The sequence below is a fragment of the Choloepus didactylus genome, chromosome 1 (genome assembly GCF_015220235.1).
Source record: "Choloepus didactylus isolate mChoDid1 chromosome 1, mChoDid1.pri, whole genome shotgun sequence".
In the NCBI taxonomy this organism is placed as follows: Eukaryota; Metazoa; Chordata; class Mammalia; order Pilosa; family Megalonychidae; genus Choloepus; species Choloepus didactylus.
The window spans coordinates 1094977-1113394 of NC_051307.1; the positions used below are offsets into that span (position 1 = coordinate 1094977).

General features: G+C 44.2%; 1 protein-coding gene and 1 pseudogene across 4 annotated transcripts in view; both read right to left on the reverse strand.

The window, feature by feature from the left end:
- Nucleotides 1-18418, reverse strand: part of PCBP3 (poly(rC) binding protein 3) — a 357863-nt gene that overhangs the window by 274974 nt on the left and 64471 nt on the right. The window contains exon 1 of one of the 4 annotated variants that reach the window (XM_037830114.1): nucleotides 15968-16052. The exons of the other annotated variants lie outside the window; for them this stretch is intronic. The gene's annotated coding sequence lies outside the window, so the exon portion shown is untranslated. Of the gene's footprint in view, nucleotides 1-15967; nucleotides 16053-18418 lie in introns of those variants that run through there. 4 annotated transcript variants of the gene reach the window in all.
- LOC119510542 lies at nucleotides 17784-17883 on the reverse strand (annotated as a pseudogene).

The following is an 18418-nucleotide window of genomic DNA, read 5'->3' on the forward strand; positions in this document are numbered from 1 at the left end:
ACTTTGTCGCTGACGTGGTGACCACTGACAGCTAAGCTTTGTGCTAAGCATTTTATTCAATTCAAATTACAACTCAATCTACCATATACTATTATCCCCACTTACAGGAAGACTGAAGAGATGTAACGACTTGCCTAGTTCACATAACAAATTCAGTGAAAACTGACATTTGAACTGAAGCTGAGCCCAAAACCCATGTGTTTAGCTACTACACAACAATGGCTTCCTGGATTATAGCCACTGTTTCATACATCAATTCATTCATTTCGTAAGTATTTATTGGATATCACTTTTATGAAATGAGCAAGACATCATCCCTGCCCTGATAAAAACAGCTTGCCACCTAAGAGTGAGTGAGTTTGTCTTTCAAAACATTGAAGAAAATGGAACACTACCTAACTCATTTTATGAAGCTAACATCAATCTAATACCAAAACCAGGCAAAGATGCTACAAAAAAGGAAAACTACCGGCCAATCTCCCTAATGAATATAGATGCAAAAATCCTCAACAAAATACTTGCAATTCGAATCCAAAGACACATTAAAAAAATCATACACCATGACCAAGTGGGGTTCATTCCAGGCATGCAAGGATGGTTCAACATAAGAAAATCAATCAATGTATTACAACACATTAACAAGTCAAAAGGGAAAAATCAATTGATCATCTCAATAGATGCTGAAAAAGCATTTGACAAAATCCAACATCCCTTTTTGATAAAAACACTTCAAAAGGTAGGAATTGAAGGAAACTTCCTCAACATGATAAAAAACCCACAGCCAGCATAGTACTCAATGGTGAGAGACTGAAAGCCTTCCCTCTAAGATCAGGAACAAGACAAGGATGCCCGCTGTCACCACTGTTATTCAACATTGTGCTGGAAGTGCTAGCCAGGGCAATCCGGCAAGACAAAGAAATAAAAGGCATCCAAATTGGAAAAGAAGAAGTAAAACTGTCATTGTTTGCAGACGATATGATCTTATATCTAGAAAACCCTGAGAAATCGACGATACAGCTACTAGAGCTAATAAACAAATTTAGCAAAGTAGCGGGATACAAGATTAATGCACATAAGTCAGTAATGTTTCTATATGCTAGAAATGAACAAACTGAAGAGACACTCAAGAAAAAGATACCATTTTCAATAGCAACTAAAAAAATCAAGTACCTAGGAATAAACTTAACCAAAGATGTAAAAGACCTATACAAAGAAAACTACATAACTCTACTAAAAGAAATAGAAGGGGACCTTAAAAGATGGAAAAATATTCCATGTTCATGGATAGGAAGGCTAAATGTCATTAAGATGTCAATTCTACCCAAACTCATCTACAGATTCAATGCAATCCCAATCAAAATTCCAACAACCTACTTTGCAGACTTGGAAAAGCTAGTTATCAAATTTATTTGGAAAGGGAAGATGCCTCGAATTGCTAAAGACACTCTAAAAAAGAAAAACGAAGTGGGAGGACTTACACTCCCTGACTTTGAAGCTTATTATAAAGCCACAGTTGCCAAAACAGCATGGTACTGGCACAAAGATAGACATATAGATCAATGGAATCGAATTGAGAATTCAGAGATAGACCCTCAGATCTATGGCCGACTGATCTTTGATAAGGCCCCCAAAGTCACTGAACTGAGCCATAATGGTCTTTTCAACAAATGGGGCTGGGAGAGTTGGATATCCATATCCAAAAGAATGAAAGAGGACCCCTACCTCACCCCCTACACAAAAATTAACTCAAAATGGACCAAAGATCTCAATATAAAAGAAAGTACCATAAAACTCCTAGAAGATAATGTAGGAAAACATCTTCAAGACCTTGTATTAGGCGGCCACTTCCTAGACTTTACACCAAAAGCACAAGCAACAAAAGAGAAAATAGATAAATGGGAACTCCTCAAGCTTAGAAGTTTCTGCACCTCAAAGGAATTTCTCAAAAAGGTAAAGAGGCAGCCAACTCAATGGGAAAAAATTTTTGGAAACCATGTATCTGACAAAAGACTGATATCTTGCATATACAAAGAAATCCTACAACTCAATGACAATAGTACAGACAGCCCAATTATAAAATGGGCAAAAGATATGAAAAGACAGTTCTCTGAAGAGGAAATACAAATGGCCAAGAAACACATGAAAAAATGTTCAGCTTCACTAGCTATTGGAGAGATGCAAATTAAAACCACAATGAGATACCATCTAACACCGGTTAGAATGGCTGCCATTAAACAAACAGGAAACTACAAATGCTGGAGGGGATGTGGAGAAATTGGAACTCTTATTCACTGTTGGTGGGACTGTATAATGGTTCAGCCACTCTGGAAGTCAGTCTGGCAGTTCCTTAGAAAACTAGATATAGAGCTACCATTCGATCCGGCGATTGCACTTCTCGGTATATACCCGGAAGATCGGAAAGCAGTGACACGAACAGATATCTGCACGCCAATGTTCATAGCAGCATTATTCACAATTGCCAAGAGATGGAAACAACCCAAATGTCCTTCAACAGATGAGTGGATAAATAAAATGTGGTATATACACACGATGGAATACTACACGGCAGTAAGAAGGAACGATCTGGCGAAACATATGACAACATGGATGAACCTTGAAGACATAATGCTGAGCGAAATAAGCCAGGCACAAAAAGAGAAATATTATATGCTACCACTAATGTGAACTTTGAAAAATGGAAAACAAATTGTTTATAATGTAGAATGTAGGGGAACTAGCAGTAGAGAGCAATTAAGGAAGGAGGAACAATAATCCAAGAAGAACAGATAAGCTAACGTTCTGGGGATGCCCAGAAATGACTATGGTCTGTTAATTTCTGATGGGTATAGTAGGAACAAGTTCACAGAAAGGTTGCTATATTATGTAACTTTCTTGGGGTAAAGTAGGAACATGTTGGAAGTTAAGCAATTATCTTAGGTTAGTTGTCTTTTTCTTACTCCCTTGTTATGGTCTCTTTGAAATGTTCTTTTATTGTATGTTTGTTTTCTTTTTAACTTTTTTTTTCATACAGTTGATTTAAAAAAGAAGGGAAAGTTAAAAAAAAAAAAAAGAAAGAAAGAAAAACAAGGAAAAAAAATGATGTAGTGCCCCCTTGAGGAGCCTGTGGAGAATGCAGGGGTATTCGCCTACCCCACCTCCATGGTTGCTAACATGACCACAGACATAAGGGACTGGTGGTTTGATGGGTTGAGCTCTCTACCATAAGTTTTACCCTTGGGAAGACGGTTGCTGCAAAGGAGAGGCTAGGCCTCCCTATATTTGTGCCTAAGAGTCTCCTCCTGAATGCCTCTTTGTTGCTCAGATGTGGCCCTCTCTCTCTGGCTAAGCCAACTTGAAAGGTGAAATCACTGCCCTCCCCCCTACGTGGGATCAGACACCCAGGGGAGTGAATCTCCCTGGCAACGTGGAATATGACTCCCGGGGAGGAATGTAGACCTGGCATCGTGGGACGGAGAACATCTTCTTGACCAAAAGGGGGATGTGAAAGGAAATGAAATAAGCTTCAGTGGCAGAGAGATTCCAAAACGAGCCGAGAGGTCACTCTGGTGGGCACTCTTACGCACACTTTAGACAACCCTTTTTAGGTTCTAAAGAATTGGGGTAGCTGGTGGTGGATACCTGAAACTATCAAACTACAACCCAGAACCCATGAATCTCGAAGACAGATGTATAAAAATGTAGCTTATGAGGGGTGACAATGGGATTGGGAAAGCCATAAGGACCACACTCCCCTTTGTCTAGTTTATGGATGGATGAGTAGAAAAACAGGGGAAGGAAACAAACAGACAAAGGTACCCAGTGTTCTTTTTTACTTCAATTGCTCTTTTTCACTCTAATTATTATTCTTGTTATTTTTGTGTCTGTGCCAATGAAGGTGTCAGGGATTGATTTAGGTGATGAATGTACAACTATGTAATGGTACTGTAAACAATCGAAAGTACGATTTGTTTTGTATGACTGCGTGGTATGTGAATATATCTCAATAAAATGATTAAAAAAAAAAAGAGTGAATGAGTTTGCATGGGAACTCCTCTAAGTGCTGCATGTCCCTCCCCCGTGCTCACAGCCCTGAGTCCCGTCGCCAGCTCTGGTGAGGAGGGGCAGCAGTGTAGACGGAGACATCTCCACAGTGAGCTGCCCTGTCTGCCACCCATTCAAGGCAGCTGCTCACTGCTAGCAGGAGCTAGCCTGTGCCAAGGACCATGCCTCTGCCACCCAGGTCCTGGGAGTAGGTGAGCTAAATTAAGGGCAAAAAAATGAACACAAGGCAGAAAGCATTCAAGTCACAAAAGGGTTGCTGAAGTTGCAAAAGCCACCAGAAAAGGTAGCTTGAAAAAAGGCAGTACTTGACTTTTTCCTAGAAAGCCCCTCTCTTGGTAAGGAAAGGGCAGTCCTAACAGCTCCTGGGACAGGCACAGAATGGAATGGGCTCCAGTCACAGGAGAGACAGGTCAGGGGGACTTCCGAACTCCAGCCCTGGGCCTGTTCCTGTCGGTGGTAAGCCGAGACTCAGGCAGGGGAGAGCCTCTTTCCTTCGGAGCCCAGAAGGACTGCCCCACGGTGGAATGTAAGGCTGTCCAGCAAGGAGAGGAAAGCCTGCTGTCCTACCAGGACCCACCAATGAGGGAAGAGTGCAGCTCACTGGGAGACATTTCCCTCACAACCTTTGACACCTGGTGGAAGGAATCTAAAGTGTACACACAAGCCTCCAGGAGGGAGGGATAAGCACCAGAAATGGCCTCAGCATCTGCTGGACAGGGGCAGGCAGGCCAGGTTGGACAGAGTGCTCCCCGCAGCCTGCAATCCACTGAGAGGAGAAGGCGCAGGGCCTTAGGAGATGGGGGTGGGGGTCTGAACTCTGCTAGGACTCCTGGGGGTAGACTGTCAGGAATGGGGGCAAGAGAGCCCTCCGGGACTGAAGAGGAGCCAGCCCCACCCTCCAGGAGTGACCCTTTGATACTCTGACTGTTGCCAACCACTAGCTTCCTGGGGGCTGGACTTGGGCCCTTTGCTTTCCTCTATTTATTACATGCAGATCCTCAAGTGAGCCTACCCAATCCACACCAAGTGTTCTGGTTTGCTAAATGCTACTGTCATGCAAAATACCAGAAATGGGTTGCCTTTTTATAAAGGGGGTTTATTTGGTTACAAAGTTACAGTCTGAAGGCCATAAAGTGTCCAAGGTAAGGCATCAACAATAGAGTACCTTCACTGAAGGACGACCATTGGCATCCAGAAAACCTCTATTAGCTAGGAAGGCACATGGCTGGTGTCTGCTTGCTCCTGGGCTGTGTTTCAAAATGGTGTTCTCCAAAATGTCAGTGTCAGCTTTCATCGGCCATCTTCAAAATGTCTCTCCAAGCTGCTCTGGGTTCCTCCTGTTTGTCAGCTCTTTTATATGGCTCCAGTGATTTAATTCAGATCCACCCTGAGTGGTGGGGTAACACCTCCATAGAAATTATCCAATCAAAGGTCTTGCCCACAGTTGATTGAGTCACATCTCCATGGAAACACTCAATCAGTAGGTTCCAACCTAATCAACACTAATACGTCTGCCTCCACAAGACTGCATTAAAGAATATGGCTTTTTCTGGGGGACATGATATATCCAAACTGGCACACTAAGCTTGTTCTCCACTGGTAACTCCCTACATGAGTCTGTCATCTCTGCTCTCTCCCCTGAGCTTCTATGTCAACTGCCTATTTGGTACCAGGAGAGTGGGGTGCTGCTATTGCAAATACCAAAAATGTGGACACAGCTTTGGAATTGGGTGATGGGTAGCAGCTGGAAGAATTGTGAGGAGCTTGATGAAAAGGCCCTGATTGCTTCGAAGAGAGTTGGGACTGGAAATGAAGCTATCCCAGGAGGACCTATGGGAAGTCCTACGGTCTGCCGGTTTGGACTTGTGTACTACATGCAAAACCAACAAGACTTCTGCAAGATCTGCATGAATGGAACCACTGCCAGCCTGGACTAAAAGGGACTGAAAAGGGATAGATTGAAGGAAAAATCATGTCAAAGGCAGGACCATGGAAGCTAAGGTCTGGAACAAAGATATCTCGGGCCAGGAGAGTGAGCCCACCCACATGTGTGGAGAAGGTGAGTCTGGCCTGGAGCCTGGAGAGGGCGGGCCCTCCGCCCCCTTGTTCAGGAAGAGCACTGCGAGGGTGGAGCATATTCTCTGGGGATTGCAGAGAGTCTGGCCATCACCCCAGTGTTCTGAGAGCACAAAGCCTTCAACCCAGTGTTCAGAGTGAGCATGCCTCTGTGCAAGAACTTGGAAAGGCTGGGGATGCCACTCCATCACACCCGGAGGATAAAATGTCATTCTACAAGTGACTCTCAGACTGTGAAACCTAATGGAGTTTGCCCTGAATTGTTTCAGAATTGTTTGGGACCAGTGACCCCTGATTTCTTTCTAATTCCTCCCTATGGGATAGGAATGTTTATCCCACACTGTCCCTCCTTTGTATATTGAGAGGAGGTAACTTTCTCTCCAGGTTTCACAGGTCCACACATGGAGGGGAATTGTGCCCCAGGACAGACCACACCTATAACTGATTTTGAGAGACTCTGTCCTTAATATTGTTACTGAAATGACCTAAGGCTTTGGGGAGACTATGACGGAATGAATGTATTTGCATGTGGCAAATACATGTCTTTTTGTGGTCCAGAGAGTGGAACGTGGTGACTTGAAACTGCATATACCCCAGAAAACCATGTTCTTAAATTTAATCCATTCCTGTGGGTGTGGACGCATCACACGTAGGCTCTTCAGATAAAGCCACCTCAGTTAAGGTGTGACCCACCTCAATCAGGATGGGTCTCAATCTTCTTACTCGGATCCTTTATAAACAGAATGAAGAGAAAGAGAGAGAAAAGAAGGCCATGGAAATAAGAAGCTGAAATCAACAAAACCCAGGAGAAGCGAGAGACCAGCAGACGCTGCCCTGTGTCCTTCCACGTGGCAGAGGGGCAAGGACGGCCGGCAGCTGGTCTTCCGGGGAGAGCGTCGCCCTGGTGATGCCTTCGTTTCCCGGACTCTAACTGTAAGGGAATAAATTCCATTTGCTTGAGCCGAACCAGTTCATGGTACTGCTTTAAGCAGCCTGGGGAACTAAAACAGACGTGTAATACACAAAGCCCAGGACCTCCCCCAAACTGGCCTCCTGAGGCTACCCACTGTGCCCCTCAGAGTCGGCCTGAGTCCTCTCTTGCTCTCTCCTCCCTGATCCTTCTTCAGCAAGTCCCCTTAGCTTGGCCCCACCATCGAGTCCTTGTCATCCTCCCGAAAAGGGAAGGGCAGCCTCCTAACCAGCATCCTGCCTTCCCTGCCACCAGCGCGGGCTCTTTAAAAAGGAAAGGCAGACCATGACTTTCCCTGCACCTGGAAATGAGAGCCAAGCTCCTGAGAACGGTCTCAGAGCCACCGAGCGGCCATGTGCTTCTGACCTCATCTCACTGGCCTCTTCCTCACTCCACTCCAGCTCCCTTCTTCATCTCTCCACCCCACCAAGCACGTTCCCACCTCAGGCCTGTGAACAAGCCACTCTCCTGCCCAGACGCTCGCAGGCTGTGCAGCTCAACCTGCACCTCCCCAGAGAGGCCTCCCCAGCCACCGTCAAAGCAGCCCCACAAGCGCGGTCTGCCAAGCCCTCGCTCTGAGTCATCACAGCATGTGCACTACTATGCTTTTGCATGATTTTGTTTGTGGTCTCTCACCTAACCACCAGGTAAGCCCATGGTGGGGACCTTGTCTGTCTGTCCACTGCTATACCTCAGTGCCCAGACAGGAGGTGAGCACTCAGATGCTCAGGGGGTGAATAAAAAGCACACGAAAGAAAAAGCAGGCAGCTGCACCACGAGGAGGGCCTGCGGCACACGTGGGGCTCCTTTCCCTGCAGTGCAAACCCCAAGTGGGAGCAGGCAGAACTGTATGGAAAAGCATGCTGAGCAGCCCAGAACATACTCTTTCTTTCTTAAAACATTCACTGAAAGTAAGTACTTATTGGATAGGAAAAAAGGAAGAGATGTACCTCCCACAAGAGACTTGCAATCCAAGTGTGATGGTTGGGTTCATGTGTCAACTTGGCTAGGTGATCATGCTCAGCTGTCTGGTCAAGCAAGCACGGGCCTAACCATTACTGCAAGGACGTTTGTGGCTGGTTAATATACCAGAAGGCTGGTTTATTAAATCGTCGGTCAGTTGACTGCAGCAGTGATTGATTTTATCAACGAAGGGCATGTCTTCCACAATGAGAGAATTCAGTCAGCTGGATTTAACCCAATTAGTTGAAAACTTTTAAGGAAGAGAGAGATAGAAACTTTACTTCTTCTTCGGCTAGCCAGTGAAGCGTTTCCTGAGGAGTTCATCGAACACCTTCGTCGGAGTGCCAGTTCACTGCCTGAGGAGTTCATCGAACACCTTCATTAGAGTTGCCAGTTTGCTGCCTGCCCTACAGAATTTGGTCTTGTGCATACCCATAGTTATGTGAGATACTTGTATAAAGTCTTATATTTATAGATACCTCTTGTTGATTCTGTTTCCCTAGAGAACCCTAACTAACTCACCAAGTAATCAGAAAAAAATACAACTGGAACACATCTGAGTACAGACTATCAGGGCATCGCTCAGGGCAGTTCCCATGTCATTTACCCCACGTGAAAGCTCAGAATCGCTGAGCTGCCTTAGACCTGGGCTGGAACTAGGCGTGGGGCAGCCCGGAGCCAAGCTCTCCGCAGGTCGTCAGTGTGGACACTGCACCTCTCATGCAGCCACATACCCCAAAACTGGATCTTATCACTAGAAAGACATCTTCAAAGTACAGCCTAATAATGAGGCAAAAGAAACAAAACTTCATTACTTTTGTAGATTTAACCATAGATATAATAGTTATACTGTCTCATTTGAACTATTGTGTTTAATTTTCCAACTTTCACTTGAAGAGGAATTTCATGGAATATTGTTATTCCAACCTGAGCACCTACCTAAATATAAACCCTCTTTCCTGAGGTGTCTTGTCCTCCTGCCACCCACCCCAACCAGAGGTGCTTCCGGCACTGAGGGCCGGGAAACCACAGCCAGCAGGTCTCTACTTCAGCAGAGGGAGCGTTTCCTCTAAATCCCACTGAGGCCTGCATCCCCATCCCAAAGCCCCTGCCCCTGCCTTTTCCCTCTCCCACCACCACTGCACACGTCCACACACTGCACACCGCACTGCCGCTCTCTTACTCATAGTGATACCATAGCATTTTACATATGACTTCAGTCTCATGTGGCGAATGGCCTGGCCCCATCACCACGAATGCAGGGAGTTTCCCAGAATGCCGCAGCCTCCCTCCGCAGTGGCAGGAATGGGACATGCATGAGCTCCACCCAGAGGGGCTCCTTCTGATACGCAGTCCTGGTTCCTGAGGCTACCCCATGAGGGAGAGGATGCATGAGCAGCAGGTGGGGCTCCCGTCCTTCTCCGACTATCAGACAGTGGAGCAACATCCACGCACCGTCCCCGGGGAAGGCTGCTCCCACCACTTCCAAAGACCACTTTATAATGACTTTGGCTTTCCCCAGCTTCCTGCCCATCCCACCACACTTAACCAGAATACCAGTAACTTCCAGAGGTAACACTGGTGATTCAACAGCTGTACACACTTGATAATGTAGTTTCCAGGAATTTTTTCCTAAGTCCTATTTTTCGTTAAATGTGTCAGCACCAACTGAGACTCTGACAGATCTCAATAAAGGAAGAAGTGAAAATGCCACTATGTTTCTACCCAAAAACAAAATAGAGCACAGTGAGGATGTGACTTGGAGGAGGACAGCCTTGACTCTGAATTTCTCCAGATTTGGGGGGCCAAGTGTATCATTAACTCACACCCTGCAGTAGTGACTTCAGAGATCTGCAGTGCCAACAAGAAGTCAGTGGGGTAACCAGAGTGTAACAGAGGAGGGACAAGGATGACTCACCTTAATTCTATACTAAAGATTCCGCCTATGCAGTTACCATGTTTAGTTAATTAGCACTCTTGGTGACAGTCTCAGCAGCAAGGAGAAGAAAGCTTTACCTCTCCACCTCAAAGCAGGGCATCTTCGGGACAATGTGTGGTGGTGATGGCGATCAAAGGGGCCAGGTGCACAGGCTCCAGGAGGCCCTAGCCCGACACAGGCCGCCCTCACCCACGTCCCCTGGGCCCGGTGACCACACCTCTCCTCAGCGTCACCACAACCCCCACCCGCTCTCAGGGAGATCGTATTTTTTGCTTTGTTTTCCTATTTAAGATCATAGTTCACGTGTGTGTGAATACAGACACGTACAATGTTCAAATCTTTGAACATTATATTGATAGACTTTATTTATAAAGTAAACTGACAATGATAAAAAATACTTTTGTTTAAGTGTCAGTTAATATGTGGACTTATTAAAATTTTAAACTTCATTATGTTCAATTTCCTAGTTTTCTGAGTGTCAGTCTGATTACCAGAATCAGACACGGGTAGTCTGTTTGGCCTCTCGCTAGGGTAATAAAGTTGGCAAAAAAATATATCTAACAGACTTTCTAAGAAATTTCCAAAATGATGACAGTTTCAATCAGTATTAGAATTAGCTCTGTACACCCCAGAACCTCCCAGAAGCCCCCGTGAGGGCTGACTGCTATGCAGTAGTTTTCTCTAATAACAAAAACATACAGTTTCTCCCATGAGTATAAAAAGTATGTTCATTCAGAACACTTTAGAAAATGCAGAAATGTGTGAAAAAGCAAGTGACCCCAGCAACGAAAGACAGACACAAAGCATTTTGTGTCCCTCCTTGAAGCCCGTCAGGTCTTCTTCTCTGGAGAACCCCAACTAATACAGATGTGGGAACCAAGAGAGATTACTGAGGAGCAGAATCTTAAGGATGAGATCTCTGAGTTGGTTCTGCAGCTTTGAGGATTGGTTCTCTAATATGATCAGATTCAAAGGCAATAATGACTGTATCTCCAACTATCAGGGTGGCGCTGACAGGCCATGGCCTGAGTTGATAATAGAGAGACACAAAGCATCACACTGAATACTGCTAAACTAAGGCTTGTAAGAGGAGAGGCTCTGGGCACGAGAGTATCTGATATCTTAACAGTTTTGTGGAGTTAAAAGGTCTAATCGTGTTGGCTGGCTTTTCCTAAATACGCTGGATACAGTTGTTAAGAAACGGATGAGGTCAAGGCTTTGAATTCCCAATTCAAGCACTGCACAGAGGACAAGAAAGTTTCTATGTGTGCCCTGAAAGAAACTCCTATTTTGTGTACCCAGAGTCTCATTGTGCAAGTGGCTAAATTACATCATAAATTGAATTTCCAACATTGCAGAGTGTCTGCTGTTTAAAGTGAGGGCACTGATTGGGGAGGATGGGATCCTGAACTGGAATGGGAACATATGGGCTGATAATGCTGGTGGTGAGGACACCGAAACATAGGTTCTGCTGAGTGTGTGCTGCCCTGAGGAAACAGCCACCTGACCTGCAGCCCGCCTGAGGAATCAGACATCCAAACCCGGCCTCCCCTGAAAACCAGCCCTCACTCCTCTGCCTGAAGAGATTAACCCTGTCTCACCAGATGAAACCGCAATGGATGTCTGAGATGGTGGGCTTGCAAGACACTGCTAATTCCTCTCAGGACCCACGCCTACTACCCCTCCTTTCTTCCAGACGTGTAACTAGACTGAAGTCCCAGCAGGCCCCAAAGGTGAGGTACAAAGTGTGAACCATGAGTAGGTGCACTACACTACAAAAGAAATGCATGTTTTTTCCAATTTATACAGACAGAAATCAGGGGAATATGTGTGGGAATGGACTTTAAGGGTGTGGGATACTGGTAGAAGGAATATCAAGTTCCATCAGGCTGAATTTATTGATATGGACCACTAAGCAGCAGGGTTAGAAATGGCTCTAACACCTTCTTCGGGTGGTTGGCTGAAGCATGGACCAAAAGGTGGCCTACATCATCTGAAGCTGAAATGCCAGAACTGCCCTGGTGTAATGCAGACGAGGGGATCCAAAGGCTTAGAGAGACTGGAATGGTACAGCGGGTTTATCAGGTAAGACCTGCTCACCCCCCCCTGGAATGTCCAGAGGACACACCTTTCACCAGGACTGTGAGGAATAAATCTGTGGCAGCAGCTCTGTCACCCCTGAAGAGCTCTGTGATCACTCTTCTCTGTAGGTCAGATACTACTGTGGGAACTGCTGTCACTGAACTTGGATCCTTAAACACAAAGGGGATGACTGGATCCCAGGTTAATCCTAACCATCAAAGATAAGTTGGGGGTGGTTACCATAATGGACAGCAGAGAGTTAAAGCAGCAGTCAGGATAGTGACTGGCAGAGACCTATTTGGCTACTTGATCATGAGATGCCTGGAAATGAAACAGACGGGCAGTCTACTACAGTTTTACTTGATCTGTATAAGCAGAAGAGTTCTAGGTCAAGAGATCAAAAATCTAACTTGAATCACAAAAACGCAGCATCAATCACATCAATAAATCCCCAGACTTGAGACAGTCTGAGACAACCTGAATCTATCTGTTTCCTGAGACAGACCCAGAGCCCCCTGAATGAGGCTCCTTGGGGAAGGACCCTGCTACACTGCCAAAAATGTATACTTTTAATCTTCCTCCCAGCCTTCCCCAAGGGGACCTAAGGCCTTTTACCACGGTAACTGTGCAATGCAGAAAAGGAAATAGACATTTCTGGGATTCTTAGACACTGGCTCTGAAGTGACATTAATTACAGGAAACCCAAAACATCACCCTGGTCCACTGGTCATTGTGGAGGTCAGGTGACCTTTGAAGTTTTAGCTCAGGTCCATCTCACAGTGGGTCCAGTGGGTCCAGGTTATTTCCCCAGTTCCAGAATGCATAATTGGAAAAGACATAGCCAGCAACTGGCAGAATCCCATATTGGCTCCCTGACTCATGGACTGAGGGCTATTACTATAGGAAAGGCCAAGTGGAAGCCACTAGATCTGCTCTTGCCTGGCAAAATAATAAATCAAAAGCAATACTGCATTCCTGGAGGGATTACAGAGATTAGTACCACCATCAAGGACTTGAAAATGCAGGGGTAAGTGGCATGTACAAAAAACAGATGGATCTTGGAGGATAACCAATTATCATAAACTTAACCAGGTGATGACTCCAATTGCAGCTGCTGTTCCACATGTGGTATCATTGCTTGAGCAAATCAACACATCCCTGGAACCTGGTATGCAGCTATTGCTCTGGCAAATGCTTTTTTCTCAATTGTTGTTGGTAAAGACCACCAGAAGCAGTTTTCCTTTAGCTGGTGAGGCCAGCAATACACCTTCACTGTCCTACCTTAGGAGTATATCAACTCTTCAGCCTTGTTATCATCTCATCTGCAGGGACCCTGATCATTTCTCCCTCCCACAAGACATCGCACTGGTCCATTATATTGATGATATGTTGACTGGACCTAGTGAGCAAGAAGTATCAACTACTTTAAACTTACTGGTAAGGCTTTTGCCTGTCAGACAATGGGAGATAAATCCAACAAAATCCACAGGCCTTCCACCTCAGTGAAATTTCTAAGTGTCCAGCAGTGTGGGGCATGTCAATGTAAGTGAAAGATAAGCTGTTGCATCAGGCTCCTCCTACAATGAAAAAAGAGGCACAACGCACAGTGGGCATTTAGAGCAACATAGTCCTCATTTTGGTGTACTACTCTAGCCTATTTACCAAGTGAAAACCCTAAGGAATACCCTGAGCTGTACCTAAGACTCTACAGAAGTTTTACTTAAGTTTATTTTTTTTCAGAAACTTAAAGCCTCCAGATTGTTCCTATGCCAGATAAGCCCTGAAACCCAGAGGTACCAGTCTCTCCAAAAACATCAACCAGTTTCATTCCTCTATCCTTTAAAGTCAACACCCCTTTTCAGCATGAAGAAGTTAGAATGGTTATTGCCCAGACATCCTTGAAGACTGAGAGAATGATCAAATGAGAGAGGAGTTGTAACACAGAAGTTAGGATTTAACAAATGATATGACTACTGAAACATTATATAGATATTTCTTTTTAAAGGTTTCTAGCATATTAGAATAGCCAGAAGGAAATACTGAAATTGTTGAACTGTAATCCAGTAGCCTTGATCTTTGGTAATGATTGCATAACTATGTAGCTTTCATCCTGTGACCATGTGGTTGTAAAATCCTCGTGACTGACACCCCCTTTATCCAGTGTATGGTTAGAAGAATAATAAAATAAAAACATACAAGGAAAAAAAAAAAGCAAGGGGTAACAGTTCTCATCTCCCCATACCTCACCAATAATTAACTGTCTTCATGTTTGCCAATATGATCAATGTGAAATGGTATCTCAAAGCTTTCAATTAATATTTCATGAATTAATACCAAGACTGAATAGTTTTTATAATAGATTATGTTTCTGATTTGCTCATTTTTGAACTGCCTTTTATAGCAATTGAAAGAAATTTGTTTTGTATTGTTTAAACCCAATCCTATGAGCCTCATGTCCTCACCAACTCTCTGGGTATCCTAAAACACAGTATTTCTTGGTGGATTAGATGAAGGGTTTGAAAAAAGAGGAGGAATCTTGGATGACTCCAAGATTTTTGGCTTAAGCAACTGAAAAAATGGAGCTATTATGGAAAGCTCAAGAATTCTGTTTTGGACAAGTGAAGTCTGAAATGCTTACTAGACTCGTAAGCGTAGATGTCAAATAGGCAATGAGATAAATTAGTCCTGAGTTGATGGAAGAGGTCCGGGTGGGAGTCATCAGAATACAGATAGTATTGACAGCCATGAAATGGGATGACATCACCAAAGCAGTGAGGTAAATGGAGACGCAATCAAGCATACTGAAGAGAGTAGAAACACCAAGAGTGAAGGCAGTGAATTCAGGAGAGTGAGTGTGGCGTAACTAGGCCCTTTAGAGGAGTAGAAAAAACAAGGGGGCAGAAAGATAAAATGTGTACATTCTCCAAATCCCAAAATTGAGACAAACTATGAATACAAATGAAATTTGACCAAGTGGCTCTGAGCATGTCCCACTCCCAGCTGTCCTGGCAACAGGCCTCCTTCTCCAAGCCAACAATGAGAATGCCAAATGCAAATGAAGAAAACAGAAACTGGCAGCAGAGCCAATACAGTCTAGTCGGCCCCCCATTAAGGAAAGTTCTGGGAAGAGACACTGAAGCAGATAAGAACAAGATCATGAGGAAAGGAATCTGCATATGTCTAAAAGGGTAACTGTAAGCCTGTGCACACAGGAGAACTTCTGAGTTGAACTGACTAGAAGCTCTTCCCGCCGAGTCTGGTCAAGTCAGTGTAGGAAAAGGCTGCAAGGATGCACAGCAATATTGTCATTCTCATCACACTGCTGACCCACGAACCAGGGTGAGGCAGAACCTCCCTCCCACGGGACCCAGTGTGCAATGGCCCGAATGGTGGCGTCTCAGAAGCACGCTGCTCGTTCTGCCATCCCTACATCCTCCCTGCCGGCTGGGCCCTCCCACAGCAGGGAGCAGAGCAGGGAGTCAACAGTTCAAATGTGTCCTCAAAGAGCACACACTGTATGAGGAGCAAGGTGAGGTGTACACAAACAGTCATGAGGCAAGGTAAAAAGTTCCCATAGCCTTAAGAAAGGAATAATTCGTGAGCTACAATATTCAAAGGAAACACTGCTTACTCCTGGGCAGATAAAGTAAACCACATGCTCAAACAAGATGGCATATGAGCCAGGCCCTCAAGGCATAGTAGCATGTACAGCGTCTGTGGAAGGCTGGTCCTGGCAGGTAGAAAGCCAGGTTTAGTGCAGGGATCCACCCCAGCTTAGCGACTTTAGAGTGAGAAGTGGTAAGTCAAGCAAGACGGGTACGAGGAAGCCAGAAGACCCTGAATGCCCGGCTAAGGCGTGCTTGGTTGGACTTTACCTGAGAGGTAATAAGAAGCCAAGGACAACCTCTGAGCAGTAGTAGAATGTTGAAATCTGCCGTCAAATTACTGTTGGAGTAATTTCTTAAAGTTTTTCTAATATGCTTATCCCAAAACTTCAGTGTGGCACTAGGAGATGATTTGTGTATTTCACTGCAAGAACAGAAATATTTCAATATAAATAATACAGAAGTACCATCACTAAAAATGCACAATCATAATTATTATATAAATGTAGATCCTGAAAACAGCTCAAGCTAATAAGATATTGACCACAAACTCATGTTTATACTGTCAACAGAAGATTCAGAAAAAATCATTTGGAAAAGAAAAATACCGGTTGAAAGAGGTACCAGCAAGTCAGTTTTCAAAAGTGGCATGCCAAATTTTAAATAAAACAGCCAAATTTGGGGATCGCAAATTGAAACAACGCAAAACCACTGCACACCTATTAGAACAGCCAAATCCAAAACGCTGACAACAGTGCAGGTAAAGCTGTGGAGCACCAGGAGCTCCCACTCACTGCTGGCGGGAATGCAAAATGGTGCAGCCACTGTGGAAGACATTCTGGTAGTTTCCTTCAAAGTAAACATGGTCTTTTCCACAGGAACCAGCAATCCCACTCACACGTGTGCCCAAGTGATATGAAAATTTATGTCCACACAAAAACCTGCCCATGAAGGTTTATAACAGCTTTATTCATTATTGTCAAAAACCAGAAGCCCCCAAAGTGTCTTTCAAGAAGTGAATGGCTTACCTGTGGTACATCCATACAATGGAATATTGTTCAGCAATAAAAAGAAATGAACTATCAAGCCAGGAAAAGCCCTGGAGGAAATTTAATTGCATATTGCTAAGTGAAAGAAGCCATTCTGAAAAACATACATTCTGTATAAACCAACTGTGTCACATTCTAGAAAAGTCAAAGCTATAGCAACAGTAAACAGATCCGTGGTTACCATGAATTTGGGGGCTGAAATCATAGCACAGAGCATTTTTTAGGGCAGAAAAACTATTCTATAAATGTTCCTCAGTGACAAGTTACGAAAATAAACACTGACATAACTCTAGAAACGAGTGGAGTCTGTAAGACTAAGGACAAAAGGAACTGTGCAGTCATTGCACTCTAGTTGATAAAGGAGTTTCCCAAGGGGCTACAGGTCAACAATTCTAAAAACTCAATACATGCATAATGGAATTGAACAATGATGTAAGTGGATGGCGGGTGGAGTGCAAGGTTACAGATGGGCAAGGGAGTGTGCTAGAATAATCCATGTGAGAATGGATTAGAGTTGGGGTATCAGTAGGAACTTTTGCTTAATATAGATAAGCATACAATAGATAGATGCCTAAATAAATACCTAGATACATGGATGGATGGATGGGTGGATGGATGGATGGATGGAGATGGTCCTGAATAGAAATATTTATAGGTATGTTTATATACACAGATTAGTATATGGACATATATCTCCTTGCTCGGGCAGCTGAGAGGACCAAGAAGCAAAAATATCCTAGTAGCAATGAGCATACCCAGCACCCAGATCTTGATTTCCAATACCATTCTCTAATAAAAGGAACCAGGGCTCCTTGGACAAATTGCTGCTTCTAGGACAGAGGCAGGAATTAAACGAGATGAGCCTGGAGCATCTTGTAATGCCAGAAAAAAAGAAAGTGCTTAAACATACACAATGATGAAGATATGTCAAAGAGATTACAGGAGACAATTGAAAGAGCTCCCAATGGCCAATGATGGAACAGTTTGTGCAACAAAATAAGTGAAGTACTACAGGAATATAATCCAAAGTATAAAACAAAGATCCACGAGTCTACACTGATTTGCGTGGCATCCTTGCACAGAGGCCTTGCTAATTGCTGTAATGTTCCAATTGGTATATACGCTACCGAACTGAGTACAGAGTCCATACTTATTAAATGATTGAATAAATAAATAAATGGAAGAGACAAGTATCCCATGCAGAAGAATTCCAAATAGTTTACACAAACACCCCATCAAGGAGGTAGAGCATACTCCCTCCCTCAAGTATGGGCTATGCACAGTGACCTCCTCCCAGAGAGTCCATATTGGAAGAGGGAACACAAAGAGCAGCTTTAGAATGGAGAAACCTGACGAACACTACCTCAACCAGCTGGTCAAGGTCAGTATTAACAGCGGTAAGTCATGTTGACAGTGTGTGCCCTTGATATATCATGAAAACGGCACTTTTCCTCTATGGTTGTCCCAAAAAAATCCATAACCCATCCTAATCATGTGAAAAACATTAGACAAATCCCAATGGAGAGGTATCCTACAAAATGCCTGACCAATATTCCTCAAAACAATCAAGGTCAGCAAAAACAAGACAGTCTGAGAAACCATCACAGACAAGAGGAGCCCAAGGAGATGGGACAACTAAACTCAAAACGGGACCTTAGATGGGATCCTGGAA